The sequence below is a fragment of the Stegodyphus dumicola genome, chromosome 2 (assembly GCF_044657685.1).
Source record: "Stegodyphus dumicola isolate Sdum_Otavi_A_Nest chromosome 2, ASM4465768v1".
NCBI lineage: Eukaryota > Metazoa > Arthropoda > Arachnida > Araneae > Eresidae > Stegodyphus > Stegodyphus dumicola.
Window position 1 is genome coordinate 44180 of NC_140769.1, and position 18430 is coordinate 62609.

At 31.5% G+C, this 18430-nt stretch overlaps 1 long non-coding RNA gene across 4 annotated transcripts in view; it reads right to left on the bottom strand.

Annotated features, from left to right (window-relative positions):
- The window catches only part of LOC118204841 (uncharacterized), a 90794-nt gene that overhangs the window by 25304 nt on the left and 47060 nt on the right, over positions 1-18430 (bottom strand). For all 4 annotated transcript variants that reach the window (XR_015039378.1, XR_015039379.1, XR_015039376.1 and 1 more), the window contains one exon: positions 6585-6661. This is a non-coding gene — a long non-coding RNA (uncharacterized LOC118204841). The remainder of the gene's footprint in view (positions 1-6584; positions 6662-18430) is intronic.

Sequence of the window (18430 nt, forward strand, 5' to 3'; positions counted from 1 at the left end):
AGAGGTGGAATGAGTGATTTCTTACACTGATTGTACAGTATATGAGACAATTTAACAGCTGTTTTAACTTTCATGAGGTCAGAAGTTGAATGATCTTTAGGGATCAAGTAATATGGCCTTCACTTATCAGTTTCGTGACTCCATTAATGTGCTTGTCCCTAACAACAATCTGTCCACCCTTATCAGCTTTGGAAATTACAATTTTGGGATTTGAATGAATTTCAAGTAAGGCTTTCCTTCCTTTTTGGTTAAGATTTGGAACAAACAATTTGTTACTGAAATTTACGTTATCAGTAATCAAGTGACAAATTGTATCTTTCTGGGTTTCTGACATTTTGGAGAATTTAAATGCTTTTTCGATAGGGGCTATGTTCTGAGAAACTGAAGGTTTAGATGTCCTCGGAAAATTGAAGTTACATTTGAATATTTTCATCTGATACTCTGAAAGATTAACATTTGAGATATTAATAATGAGATTAGCATTAACTGTGGAAAGGTAACCAGGATGGGCAGGGTTAGTCGAATGGGGTGTGAGCTATTGGAATTTAGAATCTAGGACATTTTTATGACATACACAAGTGATTTCAGTTCTAGACAAAGATTTATGGTCAAACGAGGAAAAATTTCCAGTAGAATTAGTAACTTTTAAATGGAGGTAATATAATTCAAACATAAAGAGAGGATTAAAGCTACATTTCACCTGTATAAATTTGGGAATGACATTATTAATTTTGCATTTAAGCAAAAAAATGAGATTGCAAAAGAATTTCATACGCTTAAGACGTAACAAAACGAACAAAGCACGACGAAGTACGAAAAGAAACAATTTAAAATGGGTAATTAATTTAAAATGAGTAAATAAATAATACAATGTGATTTGCTTAGAATTAATGATTTTAATTCAATCCTACCTAACACTTTTAAATCCCTATTATCCTAGTTTTAAATTTTCATTATTATTTCTATAACAAATGGCACTACTATCTGGTTGCTCTCGACTTCCTTAGGGTATAAATATGTTTGTAACTTGATTTTTTCATTGCAGATTTCTTTGTTCTTGATGAGGAGGGACTTTGTTTACTCTCCAAATCAATAGAGTTTCTGTTTCTATGCTAAAAATCTACGCCTAACACAGGTTGTTGCTTCACTTTTATAATTTTATTGCAGTCCAATTTCCTCTGAATCAGAGAAACATGCGAGTGCAAAAAGCGAAAAATAATCAAGGCCTTTACAAGGGGAACATAATAAAGACAGTACGGACTACCACAACTATGTAAACGATGCTGGTAAGAATCTTTATTACACATATGATTGCAATGTGACCTATAATCTGGACCTCAAAACCACAAATTTACGCATGCGCATTTAATGTGCACGTCTGCTACGCATGCATGTAAAGCATTTATCTATGCACGCTTCCGATAGAAAGTGACAGAGAAGTTATTGAAAGCGAAAAAATTTCGATTGACAAGATAGTCGGTATTCTCGACACAGCAATTACAGAACTTCAAGAGTGGAACTTTGTAACTAAACAAGAAATTATGTCTGTTTATAGAATTAAAGAGAAAGTATTAGCACAAAAAATGAAGCAACTTAAACAACTTACATTGAAAGAAATGTTTAATAAAGTAAAGAAATAAATATTAAGCCTTTTTTTTTTTTTTTTTTTTTGTAAATTTTGATACTCTTTAGATCATAATTGCTCTTTATTTCATAAATTACGGTTTCATATTTTTAATTGTATAATTTCTGCATGCCATCTTACCAGATTTAAATTCATGATCTATAATCCAGAATTGCCGAAGTCCCGGCGGGTCTGGATTACGGACTTTATACTGTATAATTCATATTCAGTTTTAGACAAACGTTTGTCTAAAACATAAAGAGAGGACTAAAGCTACATTTCACCTGTATAAATTTGGGAATGACATTTTTTTTGCATTATTTTTGCATTTAAGCAAAAAATGGGATTGCAAAAAAATGTCATACACTTAAGACGTAACAAAGCAAGACGAAGTACAAAAACGAAACAATTTAAAATGAGTAAATAAATAATACAAAGTGATTTGCTCAGAATTAATGATTTTAATCCAATCCTATGTAACACTTTTAAATCCCTATTATCCTAGTTTTTAAATTTTCATTATTATTTCTATAACAGATGGTGCTACTTTCTGGTCTCTCTCGACTTGGGTATAAATATGTTTGTAACTTAGTTTTTTTTTTTAGTTGCAGATTTCTTTGCTTCTGATGAAGAGGGACTTTGTTTGCCCTCCAAACCGATAGAGTTTCTATGCTAAAAATCTACGCCTAACACAGGTTGTTGCTTAACTTTTATAATTTTATTGGAGTCCAATTCCTCTGAATCAGAGAAAACATGCGAGCGTAAAAACCAAAAAATAATCAATGCCTCTACAAGGGGAATATAATAAAGAAAGCACAGACTTCCATAACTATGTAAATGATGTTGGTTAGAATATTTATTACAAAAATGATTGCAATGTGGGTAAGACACTTGTTTTCTACAGGATTTCCACAAAATTAACAAACCCCTAGAATGGTCAGATTTGAAATATGTGAATTTTTCATTTAGCCATTCTAAGGGTATATACTTTTTTTGAATAAAAAGTCATTTATCTATGTATTTTGAATCAGGCCTTTCAAAGGGATTTTCTTTCTTCCTTGGGAAAAAATACCTATCTTACGCATTTCCAATGAGGATCACTTAGGGGTTGTAGTTTCTTTTTCAGATTTCATACAGATGGGGAGGTATAGATCAAGGTCTATTCTGTACACAGTGGTGCAGCTAGGGCAAGGCAAGGGATTATCTGGGTGCAGCATCTGGGGGATGACAAATTCATGTTAAGAAATTTTAGAATAAAATATTTTGCAATCTTGGCATCCAGAAGGGGGTACTCCCACATTGGAATGTACTTCTCAGTGCTTTTTGAAACAGTGTGTATATTGATTATTTCTCATTTATGAAGGGCTTAAAAGTGAACCACAAAAAAGTTTCTTTCTAAAAACTGCTAAAATGTCAAACACAAAATGGTGGATAAAGGGTCACTTGTTTCTGCCATGGGATCAAGATTTCAGAACAGTCAAGTGCAGTATCATCAGAATTGAATGTATCAGCGTAAGTGCTGCAATAGATTAAATTGCGCGTGACATCGTCGTGGGCCGTATAGATGCAAAATCTCAACCTATGTCCTGATATATGGCATATCAGTTAAGAAAAATGCATGAAATGAAACCATAACTCAAAAATAAGTTAAAGGTAAGAAATGTTGAAAATATATTGAAATATACATTCACGAATATACTTATATTTACCCACTAAAGAAGTCCATATTTGTAATACTCAGACTATATAATTTAAAAAATGTTGCAACCCTGAACCCTGCTATTATTGACGACGTTTTCACCGATTTCCACGCACTTCGTACCCACTTTACTACTTCTTCATATGATGCTTTACGCATTTTACCGCTTTTGTTATACGTATGCAATCCTTCACTCATCCAACACTCCACCGCCTTCGGACTTCAGCTTTGAAGGATTTATTACCTGACAAATCTAATAGTTGTAAGATTTTTGTCAAACCACCAGGAATTATTGCTACGATCATAGACAATTTTTGATATCTAGTTTTTACTGACTCAAGTAAATGAGCACGCATCGAATCCATTGTCAATAACCCTTTTGGTTGGAAAAAGATCCCTTACGACACTGCCAAACTTTTTTGTGGCCACTCATGCATGATTGTTTCGCACATCCAACCGTTCTCATTTGCACAAATAATTATGCCATTAGGAAAATCTCCCTTCGGAATAGTTTTTCGTTTAAAAATTATCCTCGGCTTTAGCTTGTCACCGTTTCCGGCACAAGCTAATGTAAATGACATTCTTTCATGCCCTGTCGTAAGCACAGATACAGTTTTTGCACCAGTTTCACCAACAGTTCTGTTTGCAGGAGAGTCGAAAGCTAACAGCGTTTCATCCATATTTATTATCTGTAACCGAAGAAGTTTTTTTTTTTTTTTTTTGTCAATAATATCTGTCACATATTTTAGAAAAGATGCCTTTTTATCCTGCCAGTCCATTGGTAATTGTTGCTCAACTGTTGTTCTAGTACGCCCAGAAATATTTTTTCTTTTCATAAATCTGCTACACCAGCAAGGCCCTCCTTTGAAATCATTTATGTTCATTTGTTTTGCTATAAATTTTGCTTGTAAGTGAATTTTTACAGTCAAAATTTCCATTCCCTTTCCTTGTTGCTCCTTTATCCAGTTTGCAAGGTCATCCTCTAGATTCGGCCACCTTACAGTACCACTTCTTTTGGCTAGTTTCTGTTGTGGCATATTTTAAAGTTCTTTTTCAGTTCTACAACGTCGAATACAACGTTGAACTCGTGCACTTCAAACTCTTGAGCTGCTGCTCTATTTCTAATTTGTTCAGCATGTGAAATTACATTAAGCTTAAAACCAGCAGTATAACTTTTGTGCCGTTTAGGTGCCATTTTCAAAAAATTTCCGCTTCTTTCTTACTTAAAAACTATCCAACATATACTTGTACCCAAACTAATGGGATCTGTATCTGGCAGAATGCGAAGAAAAATTTATTCATGCTGAAGAGGAAACACGTCAGAGTTCGTTATTGCGAGGCAGGTGGTGTCGTGTCCGTCTTCTAAAAAAATTGCAGAAAAGACAGGGGTGGGGAGAGGATGGGTCCTGGAATAATCATCGAATGGCAGAGGAGAGAGACTATTCAAAATGATGAGAATGCTGATTTGAAAGGGAGAAGAATGTTATTGTTTTGAGATTTGAATGTATTTTAACCATGTACAATGACCATCATAAGGAAATATTTTATTTTTAGTGCACCTAAACGCCACATGGGTAGAAATGCCGCACCCGCTGAAAGTTAAGTTTTAAACACGTAAACACCTCAGCGTTTCTTCCGGAAATTACGGTAATACGAACAGGCACTGATCAAATCATGTTCAAGAAGTCGGGAACTAGTTTCTATAAAAGATTAAGAGTATCAGATGAGAGCTACAGCAGGTGTATCAGAAATGAAGCTAACGCAGCCTTCAGGATATGGTTAATATGACATTTCATTATATGTGACCCATGTAAAGTCAAGCCATTTCTTTTCATAAGCAGTTTAAGGCAAGATATGCTTACCCTCAGAAAATCTTGCAGCACTCCCATGACCCTGTCAAACCAAACATGAAGGAAAGAATTTGATTAATGAAAAGAAGATCATGGATGTTCAAAAGAGCATTCAATACACAATGACTGAGCATACAGATTTTCAAAACTTCATCATCCACTGGCTGACAACAAGAATAAAAAGCAACAAGGAGAATGGCAAAAGAGAACAATTAAGGTTTCATTACAATTGGGAACATGCTTGTTTTTTTTTTTTTTTTTTCTACTTATTGCTTATTAGTACATTTTTAATAGATTCAGGTCTGTTTATCTAAAAAATACACTTTAAATTTTAATGGTATTTTTTTTTATTATTCTATAATTTACAACAGATAGATTATACCTAATTTTCTTAGCAATGCTTTTCTATAGCTATATTATCTTAATGTGACATTGGGTTTTAGAAAGAGCAACAAATTTTTCATAATAGTAAATATTTTTCTATTTCATGAACAATCTGGGAAGAAGAAATATTGCAATCTGTAAAAAGGAGATATGTTTAATTTATATTGTTGCGTGCATACGGGTTCGTTATGAAATGAATGCACAAGTCTGATGAAAAATGAACAAAAATTTATTATTATCACAACAAAAATGCTTAAATTTTCTCAAATTATCACGCAGTATTACAATATCTCACAGAAGTTTTCTTTTAACTACTCAAATGTCCAATAGAATGTAATTCAAAACAGCTAAAGAACGCTAATCTGCGAATTCGCTACAATTAACAAGAGTAGTTTTCTAAACAACAACAAACTAAGCAACTCCTACAAACTGAGATGTTTTCCTCCTTTTATAAGCTTTTAAAATCACGCGCTAGAATTTTCCAGTACTTTCTCGAAATCAAAAAGAGATATTTATTTATTTAACGCACGCGCTCTTGTATTTTTAATTTTTCCGGCTTAGCTTTCTTTTAATATTCGTCACGCGCTGCACTGCGCGAGAAATAAAACCATTTAATTTATAATTGAACTAACATAAGCTTTTTAAATACCAAATTCGTAACAATATATATATATATATGGGGAGAAGATCCATGAACCAAAAAAAAAAATGTTTAAATGAAGCTGGATCACTCGAATCCTAATTATACCAGTCTCATAATTTTTTTTGCTTTCGGCTTCTGGCATTTTTTTTTTTTTTTTTTTTTTTTGGGAGGGGATGAATAGTTTTTTGTTGTTCCTGCAAAATCTGACTTTTTACACATAATACCTTTTAACACCTGACAATTTAATTAAATCTTTTTTTTTTCAAATCGCAATGTACTACATTTACATACTTATAAATTTCTTTTCTTGTCACAACATCAGAGACAAAACATTTCTTTGTTTAATAAAATTAATTAAGGAAGAAATAAAAGAAATAAACTTACTAAAAATCCTAAAGATATAAAATCAATAACTGAGCAAAGCTGAGTTAATCCAACTTCATTTGGGAATATTATGAAACCTACAAAAATAAACAATATATAGCATAAGAAAATAAATTAAAGTAACTCAGTTTACTGCATCATAGTCTATTGATTTATTTCAATTAGTTTAACATAACTTTAAAAATAATTAATTATACATAAAAATCCACTCTGAAAATTTTCATATCGATCATTCATTCTTTTTTTAAATATGTCTTCAGAACATTTCACTTAATGGCTTGCATTTAAGGAGCTATCAGAAATTAAACTTAAAACATGGTACTATTCAAGTAACTTAAAAAGCGATTAAAATTAATTAAAATAATTTAATGACTGTTATTTAAACAGAGATAATTATGAGAACTATGCTGGTTCTGAAGATACATAACATTTTTTGTCATTTGGCTAATGCTTGTTATTATATGTATTGTATTCTATAATAAGCCTAGCTCTTCTTTAAAAAGACACCTTTATCTTGTATCTAGGAAGTCTTATACATTGACATAGATGCCAGTACTGTGTAATTTGTAAGGGTACTTACATATTAACACAAACACCCTGGATAATTTTTTCACAATTTTTTTACAGATGAAAAGGTAAAAATTACTTACTTTAAAAATTGAGGCACAAGCTGGCTATTTTCGTGACTTTTTTTTTTAAATTATTCCCAAACTACAAATATTTATCATAAACTGGCAGACATTATCAACATATCAAAAGAAAACATATTTTAAAATTTTAAACACAAATTTTAATTACTTCATAAGGATTACACGATACTTTTAAAGAATATAACATGTTTTTTGCAAAATCTTCCTTTATTTTTTAATGCTATTTTTCTTCTCCCCATTTACCCAGCAATGGATTTTTGCATTTTAAAAAAAATCACACAATTCCACAAACTCGGTATTGCAAACCAATTATCTAACCAAATGCATCTTTTTATTGTTCCCTTCAGTAAATTTGTAGCAAAATAAAGAAAGCATGACTTAGAATATATAGTAGATTTATATATAGCATTGTTCCAACATGGGTATTTTTACACAAAATCCGACTTTTTTAGAAATTACGTCAATTTTTTTTTTTACAGACATCAACTGTATAACTCAAATTATGCCTAAATATTACATTTCGTAAAATTTGGTGTGAAATTTACAGATAAATTCAAGCATTTATCTTGGTGCATTTTTTTTTTCCAATTTCTGCAGACTTCCAATTTACTTGCCTTCCCCTTTTTTTTTTTTTTTTTTCATTGATGCACTAAAGGAAAAAGGTCTATCATTCCTCCTTTCAAATAATTTTAACAAAATACATAAATTACAGTTTTGTTATTATCGCTTATATTAAATACGGCAAATTTCAAAATGTAAATTCAGATATACCTTAGGAAATTTTGAATAAAAAACTGTAATTTTTTGCAGGTATGCTTAGAAATACATCTACTTTAAGATGATGGTAAACATTTTATAGATTATAATTCAAAATTATTTTCAAAAAATTATAAAAATTATATTAAAATACAAATTTTAAAAATAAATCATAAAAAATGTGCAAATTATATTTGGAAAAAAACTAAATTTTGAAATGAGGAAAAAAAAAGAAAGAATCAATTAAGTTTAAATAAAAAATGAGATATTAATACATAAACACCAAATTCAATTAACACTGAGGACACTGAGCACCAAATTCAATTAACACTGAGACCTAAATTTTTAAAAATTACTCATACGATTTTTACAAAACTTGCCCGTTTGACATAATTTAAGTAGCAGAAATTAAATATGGAAAAAAAGTTGGCATGTCACTGCAGAAAAAGTCTGATTCTGTGTCAAAATACCTATGCTAGAAAAATGCTATATATAAATCTAATACGTATCCTAAGTCATGCTTTCGAGATATGAAAAATGCAAATTGAATTTCGTCAATCGGCCCAGTAGAACAGGAAATATAGAACTGACCCCCCCTTTTTTTTGCACAATGTATATGCCTAACAGCTACAATCAAAATTATACATCATGTTAATGTAGTTCCCATAATACATAACTAGCTTTATTATGTACTTTGTATGTGCCTAATAACTGCAAGCAAAATGAGACATCACCATGATTTCTCTCTAGAACTTTGAAAGATGGCAAACCCATCCAAAAAGAGGGATCTAAAATCTAATCTATCAAAAAGATGAATTTAAAACCTGTCCAGCTTTTTCTTCCTTAATAAATGTTTACATTATGCGTTTGTTGGCTATGTTTGAATGAATGAGTGAGTTATGTCAAAGTTCCAGGGGAAGTAACAGAATTTGACCGACATCATGACTGACTCAAATTCATGAATGACCTTGAAGAATCAATCAATAGTCATAGTAGGTTTGTAATTAACACTATCAAAGGGAAGCAGTGTAAAATTTTAAATCACATAAAAAGCAACCTTAGTTTCATAGAGATTTTCATTAACACTCTGTCAATATTGAGGGTGATCAGACACAGGTCCTTTTTCTTTGGGAGGCAAAAAAAAATTTGTTAAAAATCTTGGCAGTCAAATCTGGGTAAAAAATCTTACAGCAAATTTTCCTTTGTAAGGATTTATACAGAAAGGATAAGATACAACAGACAAATGTAAATGCACTGTTAGTGCCAACAGCTGACAGAGAAATGGTTGCAAATGCTGCTGTCATTTTAAATAATATTTGAAAGAAAAAGTAAAATAAAAAATTACTTAGCTTTAACTGTGATAGAAAAGCATATTTAAGAAAAGTTACCCCAAAAAATTATTTTTGATTACTTTTTTTTGAGATACAAATGTTGCATAACCAATTTTTTGGGGGGAGAGGGAGATTTTATTTACATATTTACCTTAAACTTTTATTCTAGAAATAAGTCCTGCTCTCTTAAATTGGATAGATTATTTTTATTACAAATGCTTAGTTGATAATAGCATGAAAAAAATTAATAATTTACTTGAAACTGATAAAAGAATACTAAATCTAGTTTCACTACAACATGTGTAGTCATTAAGTTGATCATTAACTGTGTATCAGCAAAATGTAGTTACAGTTTAGCAAAGAAATGTGAGAAATTAATCACATGTATATCAGTTGATATCTTTTGATACTGGATGAAAAGCTTTCTTCAATTAGTATCACAAGAAGTGCATAATAACAGATAATACAATATTTAGATTCAGTGTATAATGCAAATCTTGTACAATTATTTATCAAATAAGAAGTGACATGTTTGAATTGCAAAATATATACCAATTTAAATTCTTAAAACAAAATGCTATTTATCAAGGGTATGTTGTTAGAGAGAAAGTAGTTAATCAAAGTTGAATGTGGAAGAATAAGATATCATTGAAGATAAAAAAAAATAAAAAAGTCATAGTGGGAATTCTTATAGGTTTCTTGTATTTATATGTTAGTTTACTTTTGTGCTGACATATTTTTGTTCATGATAATAGCAAAATGTTTAATTTATACAATTCATAACTTTGATTACATGTCATTTTTCTCCTGATTTGTTTTAAAATATTTTTCTCCTTAAACTATTAGGGTTTAAGTCCCACTCCTGGTGGGAAAGAAGGTCACTGAGGAGGACAGTCACATTGTCTGATATGGAGGTTTACATATCAGACAATTTGCAGATGAAAAGATTCACTTCTCAGTCATTCAATAATGACATCTTAATTTTTTGGTCCTTTGTTTTCTGCTTTAAATCTTGCTTACTGCAGAAATGGAGGGAAAACAGAAGTAATTTCTCATTAAAGATAAAAAAAAATGGAAGTTTTAACAAATTTGACAACACTATAGAATTTCAAAAGTAAAGCAGATAAAGAAATTGCTGAGAGAAGACTAAAGTTAATTGCTTCTGAGAGAAGAAAATGAAAGAAAGAGCACCATCAAATAATCCTATTGAAAGACTCTGCCTGCCCAGGACATAAATTTTTACAACACTGCGGATATTTTGAATTCCAATAAAATTTGTATTCCAATAAATGATCCAAACAAGGAGGAAAAGAAAGAACACAGAATTTGACAGCACTATCTATTTTCAGCCGTATGGCTCCATAAATTTTGATACTTCACAGAACCTTAAATCATAATAAGCAAAGAACCCAGGGAAGTCCCAGATGAATCAATTCCAGAACTGCAAACAGACTACTATCAGTTGACACACATTTTAACACTGGAGAAGTATTCCTTCCTTTTATCTCATTCCTGCAAAACTCTTCACTTTTAAAGTTGCTAAATATAATGAAATAAAGAAAAGTAAAATTGCCTCATTACAGTAGAACCCTATGTAATGCTGTTTCAGTAAAATGTGATAGTATTGGGATTCCCCAAAATCAGTATTGCTGGGTTAGTTTGTCACACTGCATCCTTTTCGGTCATTATGTGCCAGTCTTTGTTTCGCAGTATATGCGGTTTGGTGGTATCAAGGAGAGCACATCGAAGTAGCAGCTACAATATCACTACAATGTGAATGCATGTTTGCTCAGTCACAGTTGATTTATGATCAGTCATCAGTGTTACTGTGCATAAAAAGGTATGAACATGACATTTTATTTATTGTAATAAATTCTAAAATTTTTAGCTTTTACAATGGGTGATTGCAAACAAAAGAAAGTAAAGTGGCTGAAAAACATTTCACTAGAAACTAAAATGCAACTGCTCAGATGATTAGATGAAGGCCTATGGCAGTCTGATATTCGCACTGCATTAAATTTGTCTACTTCAATAGCATGCACAGTTCTTAAAAAAAAAAAAAAAAGAAGAATAAATTATAGCATCAACCAACTGCAACCACAATTCCTTTTCCAACAAAAATTACCTGTTCCAGAAGCAATAAGAATCATCAAATGAAAAAATGATTTTCTATCTGGACTGACAATGGAATTGAATGTAATACACCAAGAGTGGCCAAACTTCAGGACACTAGGAGCTGCATGTTAGGATTCAAGAAAATTGAAAGCCGTAATTAGATTTTTCTTAGTCACAATTTCTTATTTAATTCATTTTAAAAATAATAAAACAGATCTGCATGAAAAGAAACTTTTGAAGTAAATTAGTGAGAATTTTGCATTTTAGTGCAATTAATATGGTTGCATATAAATATAAATAAGAACTTTAATTTCTCTTGTATATTCAGGAAAATTTGTTTCTAAGATGTACAGATCTGAAATTATCGTATGACGCAATTGAACAGTTCAGACAGAAGACCAAGCATTTTCTTCTGGTTTCCTTCACTCCTCCTCTTATATAATTGTTGAATGACCTTAACTGAAGTATACTAAAATCAAAAGAAGGAATTGTAATGATCTTTATGACTACAATAATGTAAAATCTTTTTCTTTGAGTGAAGAATAAAACATGATTTTAACAACAGATCCACAGTTTTTTTTTTTTTTTTTTTAAACCTGTGCACATTCTTCTGGAAAGTGGAAACAGCTTTGCTTGAATCTGGTAAAGCACAGAACAGCAATACGCCAAAGGGGAGGGATACTTTCTAACAAACTTTCTATGTAGAACTGACTCATAAATATGCTGTTTAAAAAAGGAATATTGTTTTAAAATAAACTTAAGACTTTTTCAGTATTCTAAACAAAAATAATAATGTGATTTTTCCTGTGTTATTAACATGCGCACCAACATACCAAGATCAAAACCTGGCCCAAATAAATGATGCAAACTGGATTATCAGTTACATTTTATTTTTTTAAATAATGATGAAACATTCAGATTCTCAGATCTTGAGAATCTTCAAGATTTAAATTTCCAAATCTTAGTGGCTTTTTTTAATATGAATCTTTTAAACCACAAGAAGAAATCACTAAACATTTCAAAAAGATCAGTTTTAATAATTCACTAAAATGTGTAAGCACTGGTTAAAATTTACTAAATTTAACCTGTGATGGCCCAGAGTACTACACCGTTTCAATATGATTTTCCACAAAAAAAAAAAAAAAAAAAAAAAAAAAAAACCACCACCACTCGAAAATTCTGGAACTCAACTCTATCATCATCTCAATAATTCTAGGGCATATATAACCTACTATAAACAGCCCCTGGCCGCAGTTCTGGATTTGGTATAGCAAACAATGATTTGACCCGAACCTGACTACTGTTGAATTACCCAGGCTTTAATTGCTGAATTTTGAAATGCTAATTGAAACGTGAGCTATGCTTCAAATATGTTCATCAAACTGTTTTTCTTCTGAATTTTATTTGAAAAATTCGAGAAATCTGATACTCGCAAAATTCAGAAATCTTTTAAGATTCAAATTCAAATTAGAAGTAACTCACTTTATGACATACATTTAGATTTTTTCCAATGCAAATTAAAAATTACATATAATTGTAATATTTCTTTGGAAAATTTGAGATACATCATCATAATGCCAATGAATGCAGGTTCATAAAAAATATTACAGAAAGCAGTAAAACTGAATGCAATCAGAATGAAATCCCACCCTCAATATCGACTTCCTCATGAAAACTCCAATTACGACAATTAAAGTGAAGTTTACGAGGTAAATGTAACTGAGAGACAGAACAGATAGGATGATCAGCTATGTAAAAGAAGATTCACACTAACATTTCTATCAAAATTTCTTATAAAAGGTATATTTAAGAGATATCTCAATCGAGCTTTTACTAATGATGGTTATTTTCAGATATATTATGAGAGATTTAATACAAAACAGAAATATCTTAATTGAGTTTTTACTGATGATAGGTATTTTCAGATATATTACGAGAGATTTAATACAAAATATTGTATACATGCCCTCATTTTAGATTGGATGTCAATGTTACTGATATAATTCTTAAATTCACACTGCTTCAAACAGTACAAAAGAACTATCACTAATAATATCATATCATTAATGTTATGTATTAGTTGAAGAACGAAAAATTTGGCTGTTTGTACATAATGAATATAACTTTTTCCTATGTTTCTGTTCCCCCCTTATGTTATTTTTACACACTATGCCATATCTTTCTATATAAGTATTTTTGGTGTTGGACCAACTGTGGTTCAGATTTGAAAGCGTCACCACAGATCTTCCAATCAATTTTGGAGATATACTTTGACATACCATATAAAAAATATTAAATTAATTACTGGTAACCTTGGATGATGGGACCACTTATAGACATTTGCAAATTACAGCTGAAGGTCTCAAACAAAAGCAAGTGTCCAGCTGAGGTCTCTATAGTATGCAATTTTGAAGTAATGAGGGTTTAAAACATATTCTGCAGGCATATGGGCAACAGTGATTGTAGAAAAACAAAAATCATATTTCAAAATTGAAAATTTATGCAGCAAAGCAGCAGTAGAATTTTACAGTGCACTGCATGAAGTTTAATCAAAGAATAAATTGCAGTTCAGTCTTCAGCTGAGATATTCACTTTTGTGAAGAATATGTCAGAATATACTAAGTGATCGAAATCCAGGAAAACCAAAAAATATTGATACAAAAAGGAAATGTAATACTTGGAACAGGCTAGAAAGGAAGAAGATTTTCTAGCGACATGTGAAGAAATATCTTATAGCATCAGTATATTGTATTTTGGGAAAAGCTTCACTTAAAAAAAAAGCTTGTGCATTCCAAGTTCTTAACGCTTGATGCAACTTTACTAAAATGAAGATCTAATAAATAAAAGTGAATGGTTTTTCTCCTGAATAATCTAGCAAAATGTAGTTTAATGACTTTTGACCAGAGATTAAATTACAGTCAATCCATTCAGAAATTCCATCCTCTCCACAACCAAAAAAATTTACATTGTGCAATCATAGATGAAAGAAATGATCATCTCTGCTTAGAATTACCAAGGTCTTATTATAGAAGATAGAGTTTCGAGCGAAAAAAACTGTGATTATATCATATTACTGCGAGCGGTTGAAACATTGCTTTGAGATGCACGTGAAAAAGTTATAATCAACTACACTAGGAAACAATTGCTAAAGATGGATCACAAACAGTTATATAGCACGTTAAAAAGTAAGTGTGTTTGGATGCCAAGTGACAAAATAATGCAAGAATACTAGGATGTAACAATAAAAATAATTTATTATGCTCTGAAATCTAGAAGGCTTTGAAAAGTGTTCAAGCAACAAAATGGTCACATTGTACTGAATATAAAGAGAAAAAAATGTAATTACCATCCATAGGCATTCTGTCGTAAGATGTCAGTTCAGGATATGGTCACCATGGGGACAAAGTAAGATTCTATACATCATGTCATACATCGCACAACACTGTCCAATAGCTGTTGGGCCAATTTATCCCATTCCTCTGTTAGTGCACGGATGAGGGTGTCCTTATTTATCGGAGGGTAATGTCCTAGCAAGACTCCTCCTCAAAACATCCCAAACATTTTCACTGGGATTCAAATCTGGAGAACCTGTTAGCCATAAGAAATATAGAATATGCTCGCTCTCTAGACACTCCTAGACAGCAACTCTTCAATTACATGTTGCACTGTTGTCCATGAAAACAAATTTATCACTAACTGATAAATTTATCATGAAATATGCAAACATGAGGCAGCAGAATATCATTTTAATGTATCATTGGTCAGTCATAATCCCAGTTAAAACCATATATAGAGGCATGCATCCACTAATCGTAGTGCTGGCCCATACCATTATACTTAGACGGCTTATGTATAATCCTCTTTGATGCAAACATCTGGCTAGAGTTTTTTGGAAAATTAACTTGCCAGTAGCAACATTAACTGATTTGCTACCTCAATAGCTGTGTTGCATTAGTTCTTTTTTCTCAATAACACTATTTGCCTATCTTCTGCAGGCATCATACTGCACACACAACCTTGCCCATGAACATTAACTACACATGCCATTTGTTCGAAATAATTTCTAAAGCCTTGAAACAACTGTGGCTGACATCAAACTCCCTAGGAACATCTGTTATTTTTTCCCCTTCTTCAAGCTTGCCAATAATACATCCAAACGTAAAATCATCTAAGTGATGGCGGGAAGACATGAAGAAAATTGCAAGTTGGTCAACTGATTCTTTCTCATTAAATTTCCCTTTCAAACAGCTAAGGTCAACATGCATCAAATCCTTTATCTCTTTTATCAGTGCATCACGTGATGAACAACTTCAGCAGTCCAAAATTTGCATATGCTATTATGTCTTACTCATGCCAGCTTCCATATTTTCCTGCATTCCATTTTATGGTTACTATCACTGCTACTGTCATCCATCCTTAGTAACTGTCCACCAGTGTATTAATAACAAGCTTTACTCATCCAGCATAAAGCCTACACACGAATAAACTAGACCTTAAATATGTGTTTAATATGGAAGAGCCCTCTGTTAAGTACATATTTCTTCTCTGAAAGGTTTCTTCAGAAAATGCCCAAGCCCTTTGAAAACTGAAATAAAGCAGTCCCTACAAAAATAGTAGAGCACCCAGTCGTGATTCCTGAGATGCAGGGTAACTAGATAAATTACAAGGAGAAACTGCCTGAAATAAAATAACATCTGAAGGGGGAACTGCAGTGCATTATTTTCTTACTAAACTTCACATTTATCTTTTCAGTTATTCAAATGGTCGTTGACTAATCTAAAAATAATATGGCCATTATAATTTGTACAAATCGAGTTATCTAACATTTTACTTGCTACTGCAATGATTAGTGCACAATGGACAACTTGAAAAAAATTAAATTATTATGAACATAAATTAACTAAAAAATTTAAATTACTGATCAATAAAGATGTGTGACATTGCACAATATCTGTTTCAAACTGCAAATACACTTCAAAAGTGAAACAACTGATTTTAACAAGATAGTTACACAGCTCCAAGCAGCTCTCGGGTCCTGCGAGTCCAACTCACGAGTCCCAAGGGACCCGAGAGCCGGAATTTGGCCATACCTGCAATATGTTATTAAATTAACAATTATAATGGGAAAAAGAAATAAAAACAAAAGCCTGCATTTTTATCCTGTAAAAAAAAGCAAGCACCAAAACTGAAAGCTGTAAAAAATCATTTAAAACTTACACTGGATGGTAATGCCAAAGGAGCCTTTAAATTAAAATCACTGCTTGTTTCTCCTTCCCCAAGAGCAATAAAGGGAAATTCAAAATTACTTTTACCATTAATTTGGGAGTTCAATAAAAAATTTTAATTTTGAGAACTGGCGTACCAAACATTTTTACCTGTCTGTTAAATGCTACTAAATGAATTTACAGAACTAGAACTGAAAGCTTTACCTTTCATTGAGAATGCTCTAAGCAATCAAGCAGATTTGTCCAACTTAATTATACGAATTCCAGTAAAAATAGTTTTCCATTTACCAACAAATACAACTTTGTTAATTCAACCAATAGATCAAAGCATAATATCAAATTTTAAACTGGTTGATAAAACCAACAGGAATGATAAAACAATGGAGAAGATAAACAGTCCATTAGAGATTTTTGGAAAAATTACACACTCAATCTTTCCTGAAATGAGCTGACTGAGAAATGTTTGAAAGGAGTATGAAAGAAAGTATGGCAGGAGCTAAGCAAGGATAATGAAACAAGAGAATTTCTTGTTGATATCGACAAAATTGTCGAACTAACTAATGAAACAGGACTGGATAATATAAATGCATAGGATATTGAGTAATTGCAAGTTACAACTGATGAAAGTCACCTGTCTAATTACATCATACACAACTGCATAATCTTAAAAATTAGAATTGTAATTTAAAATATGAGAAATGAAGTACTTATTAAGAGAGAATAAGCATTACCTCAACCATGGAAAATAATTACTTTTTTTTTTTTAATTTTAAATAATAGTTCAATTTACAGAACTAGTTTACAATGAGGGAAAAAAAACTATGATGAACTAAACTATATTACAAGATTTAATGATGAAATTTCAGTTCAAAATAGAGAAAATAAATAATAAGGCATATTTATTGTATTCGTTTGGAACCTAATAATAAATACAATTTATTTTTCCACTCATATTGATATTTAAATAATTTAAATCTAAATTCTGAACATTTTCTAAATTTTCATTGTATATCAGTTTTCTCTTAACAGAAATTGCAAGCAAAGTAATTTAAGTAAAAAAGAGGAACATTTCTGAAATCAGAATACAGAAATTTGCTTCATGCAGCCACCTTTAAGAGTAAAAAAGCTTAACTAACCCGCATGCTTGGAATTGGCGAATATTCGGACAGTCGAGCGTAACTTGATGGAGCGGAGGGTAGACTGTAGCCGCTCTTTAGATTTTTCCGCTAATAAATGCTTTTGACATTTCAATATGTGCATTATATAAAAATACACCAACGGAACTAAAAAATATTCTGCTTAGCAAGCACAGTAAAACTCTTTCAGTTAGTAAGTGTTCATAAACAAATCTCGGACTGAACATCAAAATTAATTATCTCTGCAAAATATCGCAAACGTTATTGCGCTAAACGTGCACCGTAATTCTTCCCTACGTGATATTACGCAATCGGAATCAAAAACTGCAGGTATTGGAAGAATAAAGAACTAAATAACTGGGGTGTTTTTCGTTCTAATTTTCAACAGACAGCGTTAAATTTCCGGAATAGAATCATTCTTCGCTTGGGTTGGTAGACCGCAGAACTTTTAGTCCTATTCAATCCAGATTGGAAAGTAACCAAAAAAAAAAGTCCGTTGCTTGTTTTGCAGCGAACTGTAACAGTTTCAATATTCAAGATTTTGCAGAGAAAGGGGAGACCTCCCAACCTTCATACTGTGTAATATATTGGCCAAAAAATGCAATTATTTTGACTATTCGATTACTTTCCCTT